At 36.3% G+C, this 27,114-nt stretch overlaps 1 protein-coding gene across 3 annotated transcripts in view; it reads right to left on the reverse strand.

Moving 5' to 3' along the window:
• Positions 1 to 27,114, reverse strand: part of PLPPR1 (phospholipid phosphatase related 1) — a 641,182-nt gene that overhangs the window by 481,900 nt on the left and 132,168 nt on the right. Inside the window, exon 1 of one of the 3 annotated variants that reach the window (XM_060299951.1) lies at positions 21,735 to 21,781. The exons of the other annotated variants lie outside the window; for them this stretch is intronic. The gene's annotated coding sequence lies outside the window, so the exon portion shown is untranslated. Of the gene's footprint in view, positions 1 to 21,734; positions 21,782 to 27,114 lie in introns of those variants that run through there. 3 annotated transcript variants of the gene reach the window in all.

Genomic DNA, 27,114 nt, shown 5'->3' on the forward strand with positions numbered 1-27,114 from the left:
ATCTCAACTGTTAACTATAAATACATTTATCATTAATAAAACATTAGAAAATCAAATCTGTCAGGATATTAAAAGAATACACCATGATAAAGTAGGATTTATTCCAGGAATAAATGCAATTATGGCCAATATTAGGAAATCTATAATTCATCATATTAATAAGTCAAAGGAGAAAAGCCACCTGAGTACCTCAATAGATGTTTCTTATAAAGCAAGTGATAAACTTTTAAATCTATGACCTAGAAATAGAAGGGTATTCTTTCATGTGATATGGAATATCTGTAGTCAGATAAATTGGCAATGTAATACTTAAAAGAAAAACACTATGGACATTTGTATTAATATAAAAAGCGAGACAAAAATGCTCACCATCGCAACTAGTATTTGAACATCCTTCTGGTAGTCCTAAGCAATTGAATAAGACCACTAGAGGGCTTCCCTGTGGCACAGTGGTTGAGAGTACGCCTGCGGATGCAGGGGACACAGGTTTGTGCCCTGGTCCGGGAAGATCCCACGTGCCGCGGAGCGGCTGGGCCCGTGAGCCATGGCCGCTGAGCCTGCGCGTCCGAAGCCTGTGCTCCACAACGGGAGAGGCCACAGCAGTGAGAGGCCCACGTATTGCAAAAAAAACAAAAACAAAAACACTAGAATTAAAAAGAAGTAAAATATTAGGAAAGAGAAGGAAACATTATCCTTATTTGCACATAACAATATATCTACCTGAAAAAAAATCCAAGACAATCAATTGAAATAAATATTGGAATTAAAAGGAGAGTTCAGTAATACAGCTATTTTAAAAACAATATGTATATTAAATGATAAATTTTGTATATGCCAGTTATATCCATTTTCTCCCCAGCTAGAACCCAATCATGTTGAGAAAACCTAAAGGAAAACGAGGGTAAAAGAAAACTAGACACATAAACATTTCAGGAAACATAAAGATATCAAAACAGCACCAGTTATCTATCTTATGACTCCCCACTACAATGGCAGCGTTCAGAAAAAGTGAGAAACATTTCAAGGATCAATACAAATGGTCGCATACGAGTAAGAGCAAGCAGCATCCCCTTCCCCTTTGTCAGAGTATTCTAAATTTTCATAACAGATTGAGTCTTTACCATCGTGACCCACATCCATGCATCAAGCTGCTTTATAAGAGCACGCTTCTATCTAAGCATCAAATTCATAGACACCGTGCCTACATCATGCTCCAGACCCCTAGTCACAAGCGGGTAACCTCACTACCAGACCTTCACAGGTTCCTATGTTAGGCTCCTCTAATCTATATAGCAATGGTTGTCTTCCTCTCTTCCTAAAACTCTGGGTTTATTCCTTCATGTACTTTTCAAACCCTGGTCTTTCATCAATTCAATCCATTAACAAGGAAACCTTTGTCTTATTATTTTTACTTGGGCACTGAAATACTCCTACCCACTCAGGGTCTGCTCTATGCATTTATTCATTCATACATTCATCAAACAAATGTCTAGGAGTCCCAACTATGGGCTAAGCACTGCTGCGGGTGACATAATAATGAAAAAGCTGGATACAGTAGGGGCCCTCTCAGAGGTTATAACCTAGTGGAACATTCAAACAAGTTGAGAAGCAATCACAACACAGTCAATAAATGTGTGCTAAGGGAAGTACACAGTGCTAACAGAACAGAAAGTAGGGACATCTAACCCAGGGTGAGGAGCAGGGTGCAGAGAGACCTGAAGGATGAGTAAGAGTTGAAAGGCAAAGTATAGGGTGGGATGGGGAGAGGAAACAGCATGGCTCGTTTTATTTGTTTCTGGCATAAAAGACAGCCACACCTTCAACTAACATTCTCAGACCCAACAGGTGAGCTTCTAAGAGTTGTAACCATTTTAGCTGGTACAGATACTATATTACACAAGGTGTTTTATAGCTCCTTGGAGATCTCTGACAGCACTCTAAATAATCCTTGGAACTAACAGAAGTTTCAAGTAAATATGATGAATTCTGGGCAGAGTGTTTTTAAGAGCCTCTTTATCCTCTGGGACTGAAATCCCTTTCAAGGGCTGCTCAAGCAATTCTACTTGTTAGACGACAACCCCCATGGTTACCAAGGATGAAGACTCTCTTGGTCTTCAGTAAATGTTTGAACTCTGCTGAGTCTGACAGCAAAATCCCAAGGACAAAGATGAATTTTATGATTGTAGGCTTTTCCCATCAAGGCTCATGATTAACTAAGTTTTTTTTAGGCTCAAATCAGGCTCTGCTACCATGGTCAGCATTTGAAGTATGTAGCATAGAAAAGAACGGCTTTAAAGATTTGGAAAATCTTACTATCTTTTGTCCAGTACAGCCTGAATGTTACAAAGCAAAACTTTCTGCTAATCTCCTAAGAACCAGCACTGCTTATCCAACTCTAGCTGTTCCTCAGCTACTACAAACACCACTTTATTAAGATGTTGCTACTGGTCCCTTCAAACATTGTTTAAATTTTAAATAGGAAAGACATGTTTATTACTGGAAAGTAGTTACTATGACACCTTCCTAATCTTAAATATTTACATGTATTCTGTTAGATCCTGAAAGGGAAGAAACTCCAACATACACTCATATAAATTATAGTAAAATTGGTTTGAAAGCAATTTTTTATTAAACAATATATTTGTTGCTTAAAGTGTGACCTAATTATTGATCTCTAGAAATAAGCAACTTTTTTTTATATACAGCATGTTCTTATTAGTCATCAATTTTATACACATCAGTGTATACATGTCAATCCCAATCGCCAAATTCAGCACACCACCAACACCAACACCCGTGGCTTTCCCCCCTTAGTGTCCACACATTTGTTCTCTACATCTGTGTCGCAACTTCTGCCCTGCAAACCGGTTCATCTGTACCATTTTTCTAGGTTCCACATATATGCATTAATATACGATATTTGTTTTTCTCTTTCTGATGTACTTCACTCTGTAGGACAGTCTCTAGATCCATCCACGTCTCAAAAAATGACCCAATTTCGTTCCTTTTTATGGCAGAGTAATATTCCATTGTATATATGTACCACATCTTCTTTATCTATTTGTCTGTTGATGGGCATTTAGTTTGCTTCCATGACCTGGCTATTGTAAATAGTGCTGCAATGAACATTGGGGTGCGTGTGTGTCTTTTTGAATTATGGTTTTCTCTGGGTATATGCCCAGTAGTGGGATTGCTGGATCATAAGGTAATTCTATTTCTGGTTTTTGTTTTTTGGGGTTTTTTTGTGGTATGCGGGCCTCTCACTGTTGTGGCCTCTCCCGTTGCGGAGCAGAGGCTCCAGACACGCAGGCTCAGCAGCCATGGCTCACGGGCCTAGCCGCTCCGCGGCATGTGGGATCTTCCCGGACCACGGCACGAACCCGTGTCTCCTGCATCAGCAGGCGGACTCTCAACCACTGCGCCACCAGGGAAGCCTATTTTTAATTTTTTAGGGAACCTCCATACTGTTCTCCATAGTGGCTGTATCAATTTACATTCCCACTGACAGTGCAAGAGGGTTCCCTTTTCTCCACACCCTCTCCAACATTTGTTGTTTGTAGATTTTCTGATGTTGCCCATTCTAACTGGTGTGAGGTAATGCTTCATTGTAGTTTTGATTTGCATTTCTCTAATAATTAGTGATGCTGAGGAGCTTTTCATGTGATTCTTAGCCATCTGTATGTCTTCTTTGGAGAAATGTCTATATAGGTCTTCTGCCCATTTTTGGATTGGGTTGTTTGTTTTTTTAATATTGAGCTGCTTATATATTTTGTAGATTAAGCCTTTGTCCGTTGATTAGTTTGCAAATATTTTCTCCCATTTTGAGGGTTGTCTTTTCGTCTTGTTTATGATTTCCTTTGCTGTGAAAAAAAATATTAGAAGTTTCATTAGGTCCCATTTGTTTATTTTTGTTTTTATTTCCATTACTCTAGGAGGTGGATCAAAAAAAATCTTGCTGTGATTTGTGTCAAAGAGTGTTCTTCCTATATTTTCCTCTAAGAGTTTTAGAGTGTCCGGTCTTACATTTAGGTCTCTAATCCGTTTAGAGTTTATTTTTGTGTATGGTGTTAGGGAGTGTTCTAATTTCATTCTTTTCCATGTAGCTGTCCAGTTTTCCCAGCACCACTTATTGAAGAGACTGTCTTTTCTCCACTGTATATCCTTGCCTCCTTTGTCATAGATTAGTTGACCATAGATGCGTGGATTTACCTCTGGGCTTTCTATCTTGTTCCATTGATCTATATTTCTGTTTTTGTGTCAGTACCATATTGTCTTGATTACTGTAGCTTTGTAGTATAGTCTGAAGTCAGGGAGTCTGATTCCTCCAGCTCCTTTTTTTCCCTCAAGACTGCTTTGGCTATTCAGGGTCTTTTGGGTCTCCATACAAATTTTAAGATTTTTTGTTCTACTTCTGTAAAAAATGCCATTGGTAATTTGATAGGAATTGCAATGAATCTGTAGATTGCTTTGGATAGTATAGTCATTTTCACAATATTGATTCTTCCAATCCAGGAACGTGGTATATCTCTCCATCTGTTGGTATCATCTTTAATTTCTTTCATCAGTGTCATAGTTTTCTGCATACAGGTCTTTTGTCTCCATAGGTAGGTTTATTCCTAGGTATTTTCTTCTTTTTGTTGCAGTGGTAAATGGGAGTGTTTCCTTAATTTCTCTTTCAGATTTTTCATCATTAGTTTAAAGGAATGCAAGAGATTTCTGCACATTAATTTTGTATCCTGCTACTTTACCAAATTCATTGATTAGCTCTAGTAGTTTTCTGGTGGCATCTTTAGGATTCTCTATGTATAGTATCATGTCATCTGCAAACAGTGACAGCTTTACTTCTTCTTTTCCAATTTGTATTCTTTTTATTTCTTTTCTTCTCTGATTGATGTGGCTACAACTTCCAAAACTATGTTGAATAATAGTGGTAAGAGGGGACATCCTTCTCTTGTTCCTGACCTTAGAGGAAACGCTTTCAGTTTTCACCATTGAGAATGATAAGTGCTGTGGGTTTGTCATATATGGCCTTTATTATGTTGAGGTAGGTTCCCTCTATGCCCACTTATTGGAGAGGTTTTATCATAAATGGGTGTTGAATTTTGGCAAAAGCTTTTTCTGCATCTCTTGAGATGATCATATGGTTTTTATTGCTCAATTTGTTAATATGATGTATCACATTGATTGATTTGAGTATACTGAAGAATCCTAGCATCACTGGGATAAATCCCACTTGATCATGGTGTATGATCCTTTTAATGTGTTGTTGGATTCTGTTTGCTATTATTTTCTTGAGGATTTTTGCATCTATATTCATCAGTCATATTGGTCTGTAATTTTCTTTTTTTGTAGTATCTTCATCTGGTTTTGTTATCAGGGTGATGGTGGCCTCATAGAATGAGTTTGGGAGTGTCCCTTCCTCTGCAATTTTTTGGAACAGTTTGAGAAGGATAGGTGTTAGCTCTTCTCTAAATGTTTGATAGAATTCACCTGTGAAGCCATCTGGACCAGGACTTTTGTTTGTTGGAAGATTTTTAATCACAGTTTCAATTTCATTACTTGTGATTGGTCTGTTCATATTTTCTATTTCTTCCTGGTTCAGTTTTGGAACGTTATACCTTTCTAAGTATTTGTCCATTTCTTCTAGGTTTTCCATTTATTGGCATAGGGTTGCTTGTAGTAGTCTCTTAGGATGCTTTGTATTTCTACGGTGTCTCTTCTCCGTTTTCATTTCTAATTTTATTGATTTGGGTCCTCTCCCTCTTTTTCTTGATGAGTCTGGCTAATGGTTTATCAATTTTGTTTATCTTCTCAAAGGACCAGCTTTTAGTTTTATTGATCTTTGCTATTGTTTTCTTTTTTCTATTTCATTCATTTCTGATCTGATCTTTATGATTTCTTTCCTTCTACTAACTTTGGGTTTTGTTCTTCTTTCTCTAGTTCCTTTAGGTGTAAGGTTAGATTGTTTATTTGAGATTTTTTTTGTTTCTTGAGGTAGGCTTGTATTGCTATAAACGTCCCCCTTAGGACTGCTTTTGCTGCATCCCATAGGTGTTGGATCATCGTGTTTTTGTTGTCATTTGTCTCTAGGAATTTTTTGATTTTCTCTTTGATTTCTTCAGTTATCTCTTGGTTATTTCATAACATATTGTTTAGCCTCCACGTGTTTGTGTTTTTTACGTTTTTTCCCCTGTAATTCATTTCTAATCTCATAGAGTTGTGGTCAGAAAAGATGCTTGATATGATTTCAGTTTTCTTAAATTTGCCTGATTTGTGACCCAAGATGTGATCTCTCCTGAAGAATGTTCTGTGCGCACTTGAGAAGAAAGCATAATCTGCTGTTTTTGGATGGAATATCCTATAAATATCAATTAAAACTATCTGGTCTATTGTGTCATATAAAGCTTCTGTTTCCTTATTTATTTTCATTTTGGATGATGTGTCCACTGGTGTAAGTGAGGTGTTAAAGCCCCCCTCTATTACTGTGTTACTGTCGATTTCCTCTTTTATAGCAGTTAGCAGTTACCTTATGTATTGAGGTGTCCCTATGTTGGGTGCATATATATTTATAATTATTATATCTTCTTCTTGGAATGATCCCTTGATCATTATGTAGTGTCCTTCCTTGTGTCTTGTAACATTCTTTATTTTTAAGTCTATTTTATCTGATATGAGTATTTGTATTCCAGCCTCTTTTGATTTCCATCTGCATGGAATATGCTTTTCCATCTCCTCACTTTCAGTCTGTATGTGTCCCTAGGTCTGAAGTGGGTCTCTTGTAGACAGCATATATATGGGTCTTGTTTTTGTATACATTCAGCAAGCCTGTGTCTTTTGGTTGGAGCATTTAATCCATTCACATTTAAGGTAATTATCGATATGTATGTTCCTATGACCATTTTCTTAATTGTTTTGGGTTTGTTTTGTAGGTCCTTTTCTTCTCTTGTGTTTCCTGCTTAGAGACGTTCCTTTAGCATTTGTTGTAGAGCTGGTTTGGTGGTGCTGAATTCTCTTAGCTTTTGCTTGTCTCTAAAGCTTTTCATTTCTCCATCGAATCTGAATGAGATCCTTTTCGGGTAGAGTAATCTTGGTTGTAGGTTCTTCCCTTTCATCACTTTAAGTATATCATGCCACAACCTTCTGGCTTGTAGAGTTTCTGCTGAGAAATCAGCTGTTAACCTTATGGGAGTTCCCTTGTATGTTATTTGCGTTTTTCCCTTGCTGCTTTCAATAAGTTTTCTTTGTCTTTAATTTTTGCCAATTTGATTACTATGTGTCTCTTTGTGTTTCTCCTTGGGTTTATCTTCTATGGGACTCTCTGAGCTTCCTGGATTTGGGTGGCTATTTCCTTTCCCATGTTAGGGAAGTTTTCAACTATAATCTCTTCAAATATTTTCTCAGGTCCTTTCTCTCTCTCTTCTCCTTCTGGGACCCATATAATGTGAATGTTGTTGCATTTAATGTTGTCCCAGAGGTCTCTTAGGCTGTCTTCATTTCTTTTCATTCTTTTTTCTTTATTCTGTTCTGCAGCAGCGACTTCCACAATTCTGTCTTCCAGGTCACTTATCAGTTCTTTTCCCTCAGTTATTCTGCTATTGATTCTTTCTAGTGTAGTTTTCATTTCAGTTATTGTATTGTTCATCTCTGTTTGTTTGTTCTTTAATTCTTCTAGATCTTTGTTAAATATTTCTTGCATCTTATCGATCTTTACCTCCATTCTTTTTCCGAGGTTCTGGATCATCTTCATTCTTAATTCTTTTTCTGGAAGGTTGCCTATCTCCACTTCATTTACTTGTTTTTCTTGGGTTTTATCTTGTTCCTTCATCTGGTACATAGCCCTCTGCATTTTCATCTTGTCTATCTTTCTGTGAATGTGGTTTTTGTTCAACAGGCTGCAGGATTGTAGTTCTTCTTGCTTCTGCTGTCTGCCCTCTCTTAATTTTATTTTGTGTCTGCTGGTTGCTGTTGGCTCTGGGTTGATCCCCATGTCTTCAACAAGCTAGCAAGTCTTCTTCATATGGTGGAAGAAGAGCTCCCAATAGCCCAAGAAGATTTTCAGGAGTCAACATAGGAGAGGACTCCACAAAAGACTGGAACAGACACCTCTGGAGCCTGTAACTGGTAGGAACACACACGAATGATAATGCTGGTGAACTGCTGGAGGCCAAATGTGGACTAACTTTAGTGTTAAACACCCTTGGGGCCCAATCTTAGAAAAACCACCACATTTTCACGGGTTTTACGTCCAGGAATTCCAAGAGGTTCTCCAAAATAAGCAACTTTTGTAAATTCCATGAAAAGGAAACATCATTACTTTCTTCCTAAAACCAGGAATAAAATGAGGATGTCTGCTCTCACCCCCATCTATTAATATTGTACTAGATGTTCTAACTAAAGTAAAACTGTCTTCATCCAAAGATAACATGATTGTCTATGTAGGAAATCATAATGCATTGAAAGAAAGGAGAGAGAGAAAGAAGGAGGGAAGGAAAGGAGGAGGGAGGGAGATAGGAAGAGGGAGGGAGGGAAGAAGAGGGAGGTACTACTAAGTGAATTTATCAAGATCAATACAAAAACCAACAGTATTTGTATATATATGAAATGATAAATCTGATCAAAGATAGGTAATGAATACTTGGATACTGAAAACTACAAAATACTGTTACTGGAAACGTAAAAAGACATAAGTAAATAGACAGATATGCTGTGTCTATGGATCAGAAGAATCAACATTGTTAAAACATTAATTCTATCCAAATTGATCCATAGATTTAAGGCAATCCAAATCAAAATTCCAGGACTCTTTTGTAATATCAATACTTGAAAAGCCAAATCATGTAATTTATATGGAAATGCATATGGCCTAGAATAGCCAAAACAACTTTTTAAAAAGAACAAAGAAGACTAACACTACCTGACTCCGAGACTTATTATAAAACTACAGTGATCAAGACAGTGTGGTGTGGGCATGAAGAGAAACACATAGGTAAAAAAGAACAGAATCCAGTAATAAATGCACACATATATGGTTAGTAGATTTTTGACAAAGATGCAAATGCAATCCTGAAAAGAATATATGAAAAAAAGGACCTTCCTTCAATCCATAACTAAACCACATACAAACACTAACTCAAAACAGACATAAATGTAAAACCTAACATTGTAAAATTTGTACAACAAAAGCTTTAGGTTAAGTAAAAATAACTTTGATACAATGCCAAAAGCATGACCCATACAAGAAAAAACTGATAAACTGAACTTCATCAAAGTTAAGGCTTTGGCTCTTCAAAAGACACTGTAAAGAGAATGAAAAGACAAGCCACAGGCTGGGAGAAAATAATTGTAAGTCACATAGCTAATAAAGGACTTGTTTCTAGAGTATATAAAGAACTCAAAACTTGGGAAAACAACAACAATAAATCAGCAAAAGATTTGAGCAGACACATCTTCATGAAAAGATGTTCAACATCATTAGTCATGTGGGAAATGCAAATTAAAACCACAATGAAATAAGTACTACATACCTTTCTGAATGACTAAAATTTTTAAAACAACATATTTCGTTTTGGAAAAGATGTGGAAGATTTAGAATGCTGAAACACTGCTGGTAGGAGTGTAAATGGTACAACCACTTTGCAAAATATTTTGGCAATTTCTTAAAAAGTTAAACATACACCTACTACATGATCCAGCCATTTCTTTCCTAGATATTTAGTCAAGAAAGTAAAAGTATATGTCCACACAAAGACTTCTGCACAAATGTTGACAGCACCTTTATTTGTAATACCCAGACTGCAAGTAATCCAAATGTCCATCAACAGGTAAATGGATAAATAGTGGTAAATCTATACAATGGAATACTATTTGGCAATTAAAAGGAATGAACAATTGATATAGGCCACAACATGGATGAATCCCAAAATATTCATGTTGGCTGAAATAAGTCAGACCAAAAAGAGGCTTCATGTTTGATTTCACTTATAAAAAATTCTATAAAATTCAAACCAATCTATTGAGACAGAAATGAATGATTCCCTTTAAAAGATGAGACAGGAGAAAAGAATAATAGAGGGACAAGGAAAGTTTTGGGAGTGATGGATATGTTGTCTTGATTGTGTTGATATACATATCATTTGTGGATATATATGTGTATACATCATGATATAAAAAAATCAAAGTTTATGAGACTATACACTTTAAAAATATGTAAATGGACTTATATATACTACCAAACATAAAATAGATAGCTAGTGGGAAGCAGCCTCAGAGCACAGGGAGGACAGCTTGGTGCTTTGTGACCACCTAGAGGGATAGGATAGGGAGGTTGGGAGGGAGATGCAAGAGGCAGGAGATATGGGAATATATGTATAGCTGATTCACTTTGTTATACAGCAGAAACTAACACCACTGTAAAGCAATTATACTCCAATAAAGATGTTAAAAATATGTACACATTATTATATTAATTATACCTCAATAAAGCTGTAACAGAAGAATATATATAAACATATGTATCAAAGTGCTGACAGTGGTTATTATGGGGTGGTAGAATTAAGACTGGTTTTTATTTTATTCTATATACTTCACTTTATTTCACAACTTTTATAAATAAATATATCACATTTAAAATCAGAAATAAATAGTAACTTTTTCTACTTACTTTATATTATATTAAAAAAATAATAACTTTCTGCTCTTGACCTGTATGCTTTTAATTTGCATAATTTGTAAAATATATAAATATACAATTGAATACTCTGGTTTTTTTCATCAAGCACAGTGTTATAATCTTTCTAACATAAAACAGATATTTTGGTTATATTTTTAAATAAACCCATAATATTCCCTTTGTATTACTACATCACAGGGTACCTAATCATTCTCTTTCATTAGGTGTTTACTCTCCCCTCCTTTTCTTTCCCTCTTGCTATTATAGTTAACTTTAAAAATTACCTTCATGCACATAACTTACAAACTCTTTAAAAATACATGTTATGAGGGCTTTCCTGGTGGCGCAGTGGTTGAGAGTCCGCCTGCCGATGCAGGGGACACGGGTTCGTGCCCCAGCCCAGGAAGATCCCACATGCTGCGGAGCGACTGTGCCCATGAGCCATGGCCACTGAGCCTGCGCGTACAGAGCCTGTTGCTCCGCAATGGGAGAGGCCACAACAGTGAGAGGCCCGCATACCGCAAAAAAAAAAAAAAAAAATACATGTTATGAGACAGCCTCATCCACCAGAGGGCAGACAGCAGAAGCAAGAACAACAATCCTGCAGCCTGCCAAACAAAAAACACATTCACAGAAAGACAGACAAGATGAAAAGGCAGAGGGCTATGTACCAGATGAAAGAACAAGATAAAACCCCAGAAAAAAACCTAAATGAAGTAAGGATAGGCAACCATCCACAAAAACAATCAGAATAATGAGTGTGAAGATGATCCAGGACCTCGGAAAAAGAATGGAGGCAAAGATCGAGAAGATCCAAGAAATGTTTAACAAAGACCAAGAAGAACTAAAGAACAAACACCTAGAAGAAGTAAAGAACAAACAAACAGAGATGACAATACAATAACTGAAATGAAAAATACACTATAAGGAATCAATATCAGAATGACTGAGGCAGAAGAATGGATAAGTGACCTGGAAGACAAAATGGTGGAATTCGCTGTCATGGAACAGAATAAAGAACAAAGAATGAAAAGAAATGAACACAGCCTAAGAGACTTCTGGGACAACATTAAATGAAACAACATTCACATTATAGGGGTCCCAAAAGGAGAAGAGAAAGAGAAAGAGAAAGAACCCGAGAAAATATCTGAAGATATTATACTCAAAAACTTCATTAACATGGGAAAGGAAATAGAGATCCAAGTCCAGGGAGCACAAAGAGTCCCAGGCAGGATAAACCCAAGGAGAAACATACCAAAACACATAGTAATCAAACTGACAAAAATTAAACACAAAGAAACACAAAGAAAAATTATTGAAAGCAAGAAGGGAAAAACGACAAATAACATACAAGGGAACTCCCATAAGGTTAACAGCTGATTTCTCAGCAGAAACTCTACAAACCAGAAGGGAGTGGCACGATATATTTAAAGTGATGAAACGGAAGAACCTACAAACAAGATTATACTACCCAGCAAGGATCTCATTCAGATTCAACGGAGAAATCAAATGCTTCACAGACAAGCAAAAGCTAAGAGAATTCAGCACCACCAAACTAGCTCTAAACAAATGCTAAAGGAACTTCTCTAAGTGGGAAATACAAGAAAACGTAATATAAAAACAAACCCATAACAATTAAGAAAATACTAATAGGAACATACATATCAATAATTGCCTTAAACGTGAATGGATTAAATGCTCCAACCAAAAGAAACAGACTCACTGAATGGATACAAAAACAAGAACCATATATATGTTGTCTACAAGAGACCCACTTCAGACCTAGGGACACATACAGACTGAAAGTGAGGGGATGGAAAAAGATATTCCATGCAAATGGAAATCAAAAGAAAGCTGGAGTAGCAATACTCATATCACAGAAAATAGACTTTAAAATAAAGAGTGTTATAAGAGACAAGGAAGGACACTACATAATGATCAAGGGATCATTCCAAGAAGAAGATATAACAATTATAAACATATATGCACCCAACATAGGGACACCTCAATACATAAGGTAACTGCTAACTGCTATAAAAGAGGAAATCGACAGTAACACAGTAATAGAGGGGGGCTTTAACACCTCACTTACACCAGTGGACACATCATCCAAAATGAAAATAAATAAGGAAACAGAAGCTTTATATGACACAATAGACCAGATAGTTTTAATTGATATTTATAGGATATTCCATCCAAAAACAGCAGATTATGCTTTCTTCTCAAGTGCGCACAGAACATTCTTCAGGAGAGATCACATCTTGGGTCACAAATCAGGCAAATTTAAGAAAACTGAAATCATATCAAGCATCTTTTCTGACCACAACTCTATGAGATTAGAAATGAATTACAGGGGAAAAAACGTAAAAAACACAAACACGTGGAGGCTAAACAATATGTTATGAAATAACCAAGAGATAACTGAAGAAATCAAAGAGAAAATCAAAAAATTCCTAGAGACAAATGACAACAAAAACACGATGATCCAACACCTATGGGATGCAGCAAAAGCAGTCCTAAGGGGGACGTTTATAGCAATACAAGCCTACCTCAAGAAACAAAAAAAATCTCAAATAAACAATCTAACCTTACACCTAAAGGAACTAGAGAAAGAAGAACAAAACCCAAAGTTAGTAGAAGGAAAGAAATCATAAAGATCAGATCAGAAATGAATGAAATAGAAAAAAGAAAACAATAGCAAAGATCAATAAAACTAAAAGCTGGTCCTTTGAGAAGATAAACAAAATTGATAAACCATTAGCCAGACTCATCAAGAAAAAGAGGGAGAGGACTCAAATCAATAAAATTAGAAATGAAAACGGAGAAGAGACACCGTAGAAATACAAAGCATCCTAAGAGACTACTACAAGCAACCCTATGCCAATAAATGGAAAACCTAGAAGAAATGGACAAATACTTAGAAAGGTATAACGTTCCAAAACTGAACCAGGAAGAAATAGAAAATATGAACAGACCAATCACAAGTAATGAAATTGAAACTGTGATTAAAAATCTTCCAACAAACAAAAGTCCTGGTCCAGATGGCTTCACAGGTGAATTCTATCAAACATTTAGAGAAGAGCTAACACCTATCCTTCTCAAACTCTTCCAAAAATTTTCAGAGGAAGGGACACTCCCAAACTCATTCTATGAGGCCACCATCACCCTGATAACAAAACCAGATGAAGATACTACAAAATAAAGAAAATTACTGACTAATATCACTGATGAATATAGATGCAAAAATCCTTAAGAAAATAATAGCAAACAGAATCCAACAACACATTAAAAGGATCATACACCATGATCAAGTGGGATTTATCCCAGGGATGCAAGGATCCTTCAATATATGCAAATCAATCAATGTGATAAACCATATTAACAAATTGAAGAATAAAAACCATATGACCATTTTAATAGATGCAGAAAAAGCTTTTGCCAAAATTCAACACCCATGTATGATAAAACCTCTCCAGAAAGTGGGCATAGAGGGAACCTACCTCAACATAATAAAGGCCTTATACAACAAACCCACAGCAGACATCATTCTCAATGGTGAAAAACTGAAAGCATTTCCTCTAAGGTCAGGAACAAGAGAAGGATGTCCCCTCTCACCACTATTATTCAACATAGTTTTGGAAGTACTGGCCACAGCAATCAGAGAAGAAAAGAAATAAAAAGAATACAAATTGGAAAAGAAGTAAAAATGTCACTGTTTGCAGATGACATGATACTATACATAGAGAATCCTAAAGATGCTACCAGAAAACTACTAGAGCTAATCAATGTATTTGGTAAAGTAGCAGGATGCAAAGTTAATGCACAGAAATCTCTTGTATTCCTATACACTAACACTAGCATTCCTATACACTAACATTCCTATACACTAATCCTATACATTAATTTCTCTTCTCTTTCTGAAGAGAAATTAAGGAAACAATCCCATTTACCACTGCAACAAAAAGAATAAAGTACCTAGGAATAAACCTACCTAAAGAGACAAAAGACCTGTATGCAGAAAACTATAAGATACTGATGAAAGAAATTAAAGATGATACCAACAGATGGAGAGATATACCATGTTCTTAAATTGGAAGAGTGAACACTGTGAAAACGATGATACTACCCAAAGCAATCTACAGATTCAATGCAATCTCTATTAAGCCGTCAATGGCATTTTTCACAGAACTAGAACAAAAAATTTGTATGGAAACACAAAAGACCCCGAATAGCCAAAGCAATCTTGAGAAAGAAAAACGGAGCTGGAGGAATCAGGCTCCCAGACTTCAGACTATACTACAAAGCTACAGTAATCAAGACAGTATGGTACTGGCACAAAAACAGAAATACAGATCAATGGAACAGGATAGAAAGCACAGAGAGAAACCCACGCACATATGGGCACCTTATTTTTGATAAAGGAGGCAAGAATATACAGTGGAGAAAAGACAGCCTCATCAATAAGTGGTGCTGGGAAAACTGGACAGCTACATGTAAAAGAATGAAATTAAAACACTCCCTAACACCATACACAAAAATAAACTCAAAATGGATTAAAGACCGAAATGTAAAGCCAGACACCATAAAACTCTTAGAGGAAAATATGGGCAGAACACTCTATGACATAAATCACAGCAAGATCCTTTTTGACCCACCTCAAAAAAGAAATGGAAATGGAAATAAAAACAAAAATAAACAAATGGGACCTAATGCAACTTCAAAGCTTTTGCACAGCAAAGGAAACCATAAGCAAGACAGAAAGACAACCTTCATAATGGGAGAAAATATTTTCATATGAAGCAACTGACAAAGGATTAATCTTCAAAATTTACAAGCAGCTCATGCAGCTCAATATCAAAAAAGCAAACAACCCAATCCAAAAATGGGCAGAAGCCCTTCTCCAAAGAAGATAAACAGATTGCCAATAAACACATGAAAGGATGCTCAACATCACTAATCATTAGAGAAATGCAAATCAAAACTACAATGAGGTATTACCTCACACCAGTCAGAATGGCCATCATCAAAAAATCTAGAAACAATAAATGCTGGAGAGGGTGTGGCAAAAAGGAAACCCTCCTGCACTGTTAGTGGGAATGTAAATTGATACAGCCATTATGGAGAACAGTACAGAGGTTCCTTAAAAAACTAAAAATAGAACTACCATATAACCCAGCAATCCCACTACTGGGCATATACCCTGAGAAAACCATAACTCAAAAAGAGTCATGTACTACAATGTTCATTGTAGCTCTATTTACAATAGGCAGGACATGGAAGCAACCTAAATGTCCACTGACAGATGAATGGATAAAGAAGATGTGGCTTATATATACAATGGAATATTACTCAGCCAAAAAAGGAAACAAAATTGAATTATTTGTAGTGAGATGAATGGACCTAGATTCTGTCATACAGAGTGAAGTAAGTCAGAAAGAGAAAAACAAATACCATATGCGTATACATATGGAATGTAAAAAGAAATGGTTCTGAAGAACCTAGGGGCAGGACAAGAATAAAGATTCAGCCGTAGAGAATGGACTTGAGGACACGCGGAGGGGGAAGGGTAAGCTGGGACAAAGTGAGACAGTGGCATGGACATATATACACTATGAAATGCAAAATCGATAGCTAGTGGGAAACAGCCACATATCACAGGGAGATCAGCTCGGTGCTTTTTGACCACCTAGAGGGGTGGGATAGGGAGGGTGGGAGGGAGACGCGAGAGGGAGGGCATATGGGGATATATGTATACGTATAGCTGATTCACTTTGTTATACAGCAAAAACTATCACACCATTGTAAAGCAATTATACTCCAATAAAGATGTTAAAATTTTTTTAAACTAAAAAAATAAAGTGAATGAGGGTGACATGGGAAAAGAATCTAAAAAAGAGTGAATATATGTATAACTGATTTATTTTGCTGTATAGCAGAAACTAACAACATTGTAAATCAACTATACTCCAATAAAAAATTAATTAAAAAAGGAAAAGAAAAGATATTATATTGGGGGAAAAAATGAGGGAGGAAATGATATATTTTCAGAGAAAAGGGTTACTGATGACATTTTTCAGTAGATAGAAGATAACACAACAAATGTATAATCTGTGGTGAATTTCCTAAATCCAAGAAATACTCTTCTGCAGTGGGGGCAGGTCAAAATCAAGCACTTAAGAGTTATGACTGGAGCCGACTTGGGTACAAATGTAGCAAGCCAGTGAGCGAATGCATTTACTCCTCACACCTAGTCAACTGTTACCACGCAATAATGTACAACCAGATCTTCTGATTTGTTTCAAAGATGTCTGAATTCTTGGTTATAATGTGAACTCTCCCCCTTTTAAAAAATAGTACTAATCAAATAAAGAACAAACTTTGTATATTTAAACAAAAGACATCTGGGGACTGTTCTGGACCTGCAGGCTGACGGTTTTCTACTTCTGGGTTGAGCCTAAGCCTGAACTTCTTTCACTTGAGTTCCAAAACTTTTCATGAGCATCCTTTGCCTTGCTGAATTGTTCCTCCACAAGAAAGGGATTAAGACTTTCAATGAAGGACATCTGGTTAATCAAGGCATATTGAATACATGTTCTTACCTCTATTCCTTCCTGGAACTCCACTGATGAGAATAAAGAAATAAAGAGGTAGAATCCCATAAGGACTAAGAGAACAGTAGAGAAAAACACATTAATAAAGACAACAGGAAAGGAGACAACACAGATGACAGGTGCCAACAAACCTTTGGCAGATGGAAAATGAATGGAGGATTTATCATAGCTGAGAAAGCTGAATACAAAAAAGACCTCAAAAACCAAAAAAACAAAAAAACCTGCAATGGAGGGTGATAAGGAGAAGAGAAATAAACCAATTCTTACCATAAGCCCCATAAAAACTTAGGGATTGGTGGCACCAAGTATACAGAATTGCAGACGAAGTTTGGGACTGAAAATAGCATTGGCTGAACATCTACACAAGGAGTGGTCAGACTGGGAATTAAATCTGTGAAGAAATTAAACAAGAGATTCTCCAAATCTATACACTAGATACAGTGGAAGGTAGGGAAGAGGTACCATGCTAAAAACAAGGGTGGTAAGTGCAAAGTCTACATTCTGAATAGTGAGGTTCTCATCCAGCCTCCTTGCATGGCTGAGATCCAAGAGTACTGGAAGCCAAGCATATAACCACTAATCTCCAGGCAGAAATGTTGAGGGTCCTGAATAGCCCCAAGAAAAGACATAGGTACTGACACATGGGGATCCCCAACAAAAGAAAGGTCCCAACCAATAATACTTCACAGAAACTTTATGTGAATTAACCTCAAAGAGAAGATAAATATCTCCAACACAGTGTTTCTCAAGGAACCGTAGGGTTCTACAAAGTGTCTCTAGGGGCTCTGTGAAAGATCATGATTCAAAAAGTAATAATAAACAGCAGTTTTGAACTTCACATGCCTTATGAAAAAATGATGGACAGTGACCCAACAGCTCCATTAGCAATTTAGTAAGAGATCTTTCAGCAGTGCAGTATAGGATCATGTTTATTGCTTTAAGCCCCTTCTCAGTATTTGACATGAAATAGAGAAGGCTGTTGATAACTGGTGAGTACTACACTGCATGGAGGTGACTATGGTAGGCTGATGACATCAAATTACTTCAACCATCTTTATTTATGGGCTGCTTATGTGAATAAATAAGTTCTGCTTGTGAATAAAATAATTATAGAAAAATTTTCATTCTAAAGAACAAATTTTTATGTACTGTGATTCAATTGCCTCCCTGTCATTTTGCTATTATTTTAAACATGCAAAACGTGGGTTGTAGAGGTTAGAAATAAATTGTACTGTGAAGCTTCCATTTTTCGTGATACTTTGTATAGTTATTTGTTGTCTTTATCCTATACTTTATTAGCATTATATTTAACAAACATATCTGATGGCTCAAAATGGTTATTTTTGAAGATGAGGTATGATTTAGAAAAGAAGAATTTTAACCTGTCAATGGGCAATTCCAATAAATTAGGGATAAAGAATTATAATCTCAAGATTCATTTCACTGCAATGGTGCAATAGGTGATTGAAAAAAAGGCCAGTCACTCAGAGAAAGACAATGAATATGTTGCTCTACTTTTCAACTTTCAACATGTCTGAGCAAACTTTTCTTATTTAGCTATCACCAAGAGATCATTTCATTTTGAGTGAAAATGAAATACATGTGTGCTTATCTTAAATTTGACCCAGACTTCAGTATTCGTGTGGGAAGAAAGAAGCACAGGCTTCAAAGTAATTAGGTAAATTTTATTCTTTATTTTCAGTTTCAAAAATAATACTATTTTATGCCTATATACTCCATAAGAGAGAAACAGAAACCAACACATATTTATAATAATTTGTAATTGCTAAAATTAAAATTAATCCTGGTCATGAATGCAATATGAAAATATTTTTTCAAAGTCTTATATACAGTTGTTTCTTACAATGCATTTCATTCATATTGCTTTTGCTTATGGTTGTAATAGCATCAGTATTCAACACTGTCAATAAATTTTCATGTTGTAAATACCATTATTTAAAATCAATTCATAACCTCTTCTTTTTTTTTTTTTAAACATCTTTATTGGGGTATAATTGCTTTACAATGGTGTGTTAGTTTCTGCTGTATAAGAGAGTGAATCAGCTATACATATACATAACCTCTTCTTAAATCTACAACCCCATATTTAGAAAAATCAAATCCCACATTGGCTTAAACCAGTTATTGAATAGAATTTATCTCTGCTTCATGCGATTTTTTAATTTATTTTAAAAAGAGAAAAATATTAATTTCAAGAAAGATAAGCTCATCTTTACTACCTAGTTGTTTCAAAAAAATATTGGATAAATAGCCATTTCTAGTTTAAAATAGGAGGAAAACTATTCTTCCATACATGTTATACCACATATCATAACTCATTAGGATTTTATATAGCAGAAATTTGAATAAGACTTTAGGCTACTTGGATAAAGTTTTAAAAATCTAGTAGGAAATGTTTAAAGAAAAAAATCTGAAGTTACCACTATCTATGTTACTGACTTACATAAAGTCGACATCCTATATGGGAAAGGGCACTACACAAAAAGAATTAGCTAATATATTGAACAAAATAAGCAAATTTGCAGGAAAAATATTATCCTCTACTCAAAAGAGCATTGGAAATTATTATTGAATTATTATATCCAAAATTTAGTGGTCATGTTATATATCTTGAGCTGAAAATTTAATAATTTTATGCAGAAGTTCCCTGAGACCTGAAAATTATTTCAAGGATTTTTTCAGAGAAAACAAAATTGAAAAATGCTGTTCTAACACAAAAGGAAGATCATAAACAAACAGATAAAAGGAGCATGGAAGCAACAGAAAAATGTCATGCATCAGAAAAACTTTGGGAAAAAAGTATAACTAATATCCTCAAATATATTAGAAAGGTTAAATTATTACATCCATGAATAAAGAGGAGATGTAACCCAAGAAAAGGAACAAGCAGAGAACAAGAAAGAATTCTAAAAACTTTAAAATACGAAGCAGAAGTGAAAAATGCAATGGAAAATTTGGAAGATGGAGTCAATGAGCTCTCCCAGAGAGTGGGGGGTAGGAGGGATGGGTGGGCAGGTAACACAAAAGAATAATTAAGAAAAGGATTTTTCTAGGAAGTACAACCTCTAACGTTTTTCCAGGAAAATAAAAACAGAAAATTAAGGAGAGGAAGTTATCGAATAAATAAGAATATTTCTAATAGTGAATGAGCCCACCCAAGTTCTCAACACAGTAAATGAAAAAGAACCACACCAAGGCACACCATTCCAAAAGTTTAGAACACTGAATAGAGAAAAAACAGGTCACATGCAAAACCTCAGAAATCAGATTTGTTCTCCAGACCAATACTGTAAACTAGATGTTACAGTGCCTTCCAAATTCTGAGGGAAAATTATTTCCAAATGTAAATTCTATACTAGCCAAATTACCAGTTAAGTGTGATGCTAGAATATAAGCATTTATAAATATACAAAAATATAAAGTTACCTTCTACACACTTTTTCTCAGGAAGTTACTGGAAAATGTATTCCAGCAAAACAAGGAAGTTAGCCCCAAAATAGGAAAACACAGGATACAGAATATAAGGACTCCAACATGAGAGCAACAAGGAAATGTCCCAGGATGACATTTGTCTACTGCCTAAAGCTTACTGCAAGATTACTGGGGTCTCCAAGTTATATGGATTGCTCCAGCAAAGACATCTTAGAATATCTGATGTGTGTTTATGAAAAATAGTACTAAAAGTAGTTTTACTACAGGAAGGGAGGGAGGGAGAGAGGAAGGAAGGAAGGAAGGGGAGGGGAGGGGAGGGAAAAGGAAAGGAAAAGGGAAGGAAAGACAGAGAAAAAGGAGGGGAGAGAGAAGGAAAAAATAAAAGAAGGGAAGGAGGGACAGAGGAGTATAAGACTAGGAAAATTTTGGAAATTCAAGGCAATAATAACCAGTATTTTCTTAAGTAATTTTCTTAGGATAATTTTAAAGACTGAGGCACTTGGCCTTATTATACCCAATACTCAGGCATGTCATGTATTTCCCTCTGAAATGTGTGACTTTCTTTTTTTTAACATCTTTATTAGAGTATAATTGCTTTACAATGGTGTGTTAGTTTCTGCTTTATAACAAAGCGAATCAGTTATACATATACATATATCCCCATATCTCTTCCCTCTTGCGTCTCCCTCCCTCCCACCCTCCCTATCCCACCCTTCTAGCTGGTCACAAAGCACCAAGCTGATCTCCCTGTGATATGCGACTGCTTCCCACCAGCTATCTATTTTACATTTGGTAGTGTATATATGTCCATATATACACTACCACTCTCTCACTTTGTCCCAGCTTACCCTTCCCCCTCCCCGTATCCTCAAGTCCATTCTCTAGTAGGTCTGCATCTTTATTCCTGTCTTGCCCCTAGGTTCTTCATGACCATTTTTTTTTTTTTAGATTCCATATATATGTGTTAGCATACGGTATTTGTTTTTCTCTTTCTGACTTACTTCACTCTGTATGACAGTCTCTAGGTCCATCCACCTCAATACAAATAACTCAATTTCATTTCTTTTTATGGCTGAGTAATATTCCATTGTATATATGTGCCACATCTTCTTTATCCATTCATCTGTCGATGGACACTTAGGTTGCTTCCACATCCTGGGTATTGTAAATAGAGGTGCAATGAACATTTTGGTACATGACTCTTTTTGAATTTTGGTTTTCTCAGGGTATATGCCCAGTAGTGGGATTGCTGGGTCATATGGTAGTTCTATTTTTAGCATTTTAAGGAACCTCCATACTGTTCTCCACAGTGGCTGTATCCATTTACATTCCCACCAACAGTGTATGAGGGTTCCCTTTTCTCCACACCCTCTCCAGCATTTATTGTTTGTAGATTTTTTGATGATGGCCATTCTGACCGGTGTGGGATGATATCGCATTGTAGTTTTGATTTGCAAGAAATGTGTGACTTTTAAAGTGCATAATTAATTGTGTGCTCTCAAGATTTAAGTAAATTATATATTTCAAATATTCCAATAATTTCAATTCAAGTATAATTATCAATGTTTAAGAAAGTAATATAAATAGTTGAGTCATATTTTTTTGTTAAGCAAATCATTTTTCAAGCATTTAAATGTTTCTGGAGATGCCAGTCTTGAAACTGCTGGTTGAATTCAACCCAGACAAAGGGTTGAACCTTGCTCTAATTTTTTTTTAATTTGAATACTAAGTAGAGATGCCAATTAGCCACAAGCCACACAACCACTCTATTACACTCAATTACACAGCCTCAGCCCTTGTAAGCATCTGAATTGTTGAACCTTGATTTAAACAAACCAAACAAAAAATTATGAGGTTACAAGTGCATCCAATCTCTTACAGTGAGTCAGAGGAAACTGAACATAGAGTGTGACTGGATATTGAAACATAACCGAAAGTTACACCCTGTGTAAACCATTCAAAATTTATTCAGCATCACCAATGAATAGTTATACTCAGTGTATCCTGGTTGGGAAGAAGGGAACAAGAAAATCCTAACAGACTGGGCCCAGGTTTAAGATACAGAAAACACTAATCATGCTTGTAGCTCTGTATCTACTCATCTACACTTACTGCTTCAGCATCTCTGTCTGAAACGTAGAGATAAGGCTTACCTTTATCATAGTGGATTTAGAAAAGCTTAGTATGGAAGAGGATGGGAAAGTTCTTTGAGAAGGATACATGAACACTCTTATTATAAATTAGAGTCCTAATACTACTGTATTTAGGAAAATCCAATTTTAGGTATTAAGACTCTGCTACAGAAAATCCATTTCTCTTTTCTTAATCAAAGGACAATTTCCAAAGGAAAATTTCTTTTATCCCTAAGTAATCCTCCCAGGTCCCTCTCTGTCTTGTGAGATGTCAATTCTCACAGCTCTTAATGTGAGCTCCTATAGGGTAAGAGCTTCAGTATTTAGGGGCATTCTGTAGAGCCCCTCAGATGCCATAGGTGACACTGAGAATTCCTAAATAATGCCTTTTTCAAAAATACACTATTGCCAGTAGATCCCCAGGCCCACAAAACCGAAAAAAATTGAATGTAGGAAGGAGTAAAAGAAGTTTGATACTTTGTAACAACCTGCCAACTATTTCCTTTCTCCACTCTCATGTTGCCATGGCAACAAAGAGACTTATCTACCAGTTAATAAATAGGTGAAAAAATACCACTATGCAGCTATTTATTCCATAGATTTATAGGACCTTAGCCCACTGGACATGTTGGCAGTACTGGATACTTCTTGCCACTGATTCTGCTTCAATAAATCCCAAGCAGTTCCAGAATACCGGCATGTCAGGGAGCTAAGCCACTTCCTGTCACATTCATTTTTCATGCCTTTTCCAACTGTCTCAGATGGGGAGACTCTGGGAAAAAGGCAACTGGAAAAGAAGACATTTACCTTGCTCAAAGGCTTTCAACATATATAATTATTGGTCAAGCAATGGTAGAGCCATCAATCCTTCTCAACTCATACTAAGTGTTAACCTAAAGAAATTCATAGAAAAATATTTAAAAACACATAGAAATCAAAATTCTTGGAATTTTTTTTCAATTTCATTCAAATATAGCAATGGATAAGTGCACTGAAAACCCTGGGGCTCGTGTTTTAAAAGCGATCCTAGAGCATAAAAAGGTGGAACTCAATTTGCACATGGAGCAAACTCTATAAAACTGATTCAGGGATATGAGAGAGGATTTCATCTCTGTACAGCAAGTCTTTCAACCACTCTTTCAAAGGGAGAATCTGAAGAGAGGAGTTTAATGTCAGAATATCTGGAATTGTAATGAAATATGCTGTGGCTTTCCAGTGTACTGGGGAAGAATCTGGATAAAAACTTAACAGTTGTTTTTCAGAGAGTTCCTTGTTAATTGCTCCATTCTGGAGGGAAAAAAAATATTCTTAAGGACTTTATGAAATAGCAGCTGAATTTGAAGATACAGATTTTTGTCCTCTTTTTTACTTGCACCAATACAGAATATGAGTTTATGAGTCACATTTACTTGTTAATAGAGCAATGAATTTTCTCTTTAGCTGCAGATCGAGGTACCTTTTATAAGCCCACAGCAAATGGAGTCCTCCCACATAGAGAAATCACAAAGCAGAAGGCTGACAGGCTCGGCTCCGGGTTCCTGAGCAGGGAGCTTTCCAGACAGTATTAAACATTGATGCAAAGTTCATGTCATGCCTGTCTACTCCAGCAACTCCCTGAAAATTCACAAAACACCCAATGCTGGGGACTGCAACACACGTGTCAAGAACGTGCAGGCAACGAAACGAATGCAGGCAATCTTCACAGGTGTGAGAGTGTTTTGAGAAGTCCCACCCTATAGTTTTGGCTAGGAAAGCCTCTTCTGTCAAAAGGGTCTATGCTTCCCTCTGAGCACCAGTTGGTTATAAAAATAGACTGCCAAGGAATAGAATATGGTGGTAGGAGGGAAGCCACTGATCAGTGGTGAGATGTGAGGTACCAGCTGGTGTGTTCCATCAGGCTCATTGAGCTGGGAAGGGCCTTCAGAGAAGATTCTGGGAGAGGCAGCCTGCCAATAGCAAAGGCATTATATGCTCCATCTAGATCAGTAAATGTTTGTATAAACCAAAGAGATGATGAAGGAAAGTTCTTCATCACAGAAGAATACCTGCTAATAATGCAAAAGAAATAACAGAACTAGAAAAATCACCCTTTATGTAAATAATAATGAATAAAGGGTCTGAACCTCAATTACCAATGGAAGCTAAGACCATTAAGTGACAGGTTGATGGTGAACTTTACAATACACACTCTGGTTTAAATCACCTGAACCCAGTAACCAACCTTAAAATACTATGAAAAGTAGAAAAAACAGTCATTCTGTGCTTCACCATCTGTGAATTATTCTTGCCCAATAATTGAATCTAAATCTAGTTGCCTCTAGATCAAGTTATCAGTCTACAAAAAACAAGATTGAGGATGATGTTAAATGACGGCATGAGGATGCAATCAGCCAACTTCAAAATAAGAAAAACTGTACAGGAAAAATGTCCCAGTAAAAATGTCCTGGTTTCTAGGGTGTGGAGAAAAGGGAACACTCTTGCACTGTTGGTGGGAATGTGAATTGGTTCAGCCACTATGGAGAACAGTATAGAGGTTCCTTAAAAAACTACAAATAGAACTACCATATGACCCAGCAATCCCACTACTGGGCATATACCCTGAGAAAACCAAAATTCAAAAAGAGTCATGTACCAAAATGTTCATTGCAGCTCTATTTACAATAGCCCAGAGATGGAAACAACCTAAGTGCCCATCATCGGATGAATGGATAAAGAAGATGTGGCACATATATACAATGGAATATTACTCAGCCATAAAAAGAAACGAAATTGAGCTATTTGTAATGAGGTGGATAGACCTAGAGTCTGTCATACAGAGTGAAGTAAGTCAGAAAGAAAAAGACAAATACCGTATGCTAACACATATATATGGAATTTAAGAAAAAAAAATGTCATGAAGAACCTAGGGGTAAGACAGGAATAAAGACGCAGACCTACTGGAGAACGGACTTGAGGATATGGGGAGGGGGAAGGGTGAGCTGTGACAGGGAGAGAGAGAGTCATGGACATATACACACTAACAAACGTAGTAAGGTAGATAGCTAGTGGGAAACAGCCACATGGCACAGGGATATTGGCTCGGTGCTTTGAGACAGCCTGGAGGGGTGGGATAGGGAGGGTGGGAGGGAGGGAGACGCACGAGGGAAGAGATATGGGGATATATGTATATGTATAACTGATTCGCTTTGTTATAAAGCAGAAACTAACACACCATTGTAAAGCAATTATACCCCAATAAAGATGTTAAAAAAAAAAAAGTCCTGGTTTCTTTAAGAAATAAACAGCATGAAAAAGTGGAGTAGCAGCTTTTAGAGATCAAGAGACTTCAGAAAGATGGCAAACAAATGTAACTTATGAACCTTGTTTGGATCCTAATTCAAATAAAATAACTGTAAAAAGGCACTTTGGAGACAAATATGAAATTTTTCAGAGGTATTGTTTCAGATAATATAAAATTTTGCTACTGTGTAGCAGTGTTTTTAAGTCCTTATCTATTGTAAACATACTGGTGTATTTATGGGTGAAATAATATGGATTTGCTTTAAATATGCTACCAAAAATTAAAGATGTGGGGAGAACAGATGAAATAAGATGAGCAAAGGTTAATGAGTACATGAAGGTGCATTTTACTATTCGATGATGGATGTCTGAAATATTCCATAATAAAAAGATCCAAAAGAGAGAGAGAATTGCTGTGGCAAGTTGGTCCCTTAGTTTAGTCCTCATTAACATAATCCATGGATGGACAGGAAGTTCACAGGGGGAAAGTGGACAAAGCGAACGCAGAAAGAAGCGAAAAGGAGGAAGGAAAACAGAAGAGCTGGTCAAGTAGCTGCAGGTCATCTTGGTCTCTCTAAAGATGACTTGAATTCACCTTTGTGATTGATTCTATCTTTTTTAAGGAAAAATTATCTCAGATGAGCTCTTTGGTTAAATAAATGCTCTCACGCATAATGCTTGGGGGAAATGGTGAAATAACACAAATGTAGATATTTAGTTTGAGAAGATACAATTTCTATTGGTGATATGGATTAATTGTAAAAATGGCTTTGCCAGGATTATGTGTCTAAGGCTTTACTATTTATTTTTAGAGTACTATTTCTTTCCTATACATGGATTTAAATAATATCATTGTTTTTCCCAGGGAAATGGCTGGGTTCAGGGATAGGAAAAGGCAGGTGTACTGAGAATTGCTCATGTAGATAAGGATATGAGACTCCCACAACAGCAGAAAGGCAGCAGGCATGAT

Source organism: Globicephala melas, chromosome 6, assembly GCF_963455315.2.
Source record: "Globicephala melas chromosome 6, mGloMel1.2, whole genome shotgun sequence".
NCBI lineage: Eukaryota > Metazoa > Chordata > Mammalia > Artiodactyla > Delphinidae > Globicephala > Globicephala melas.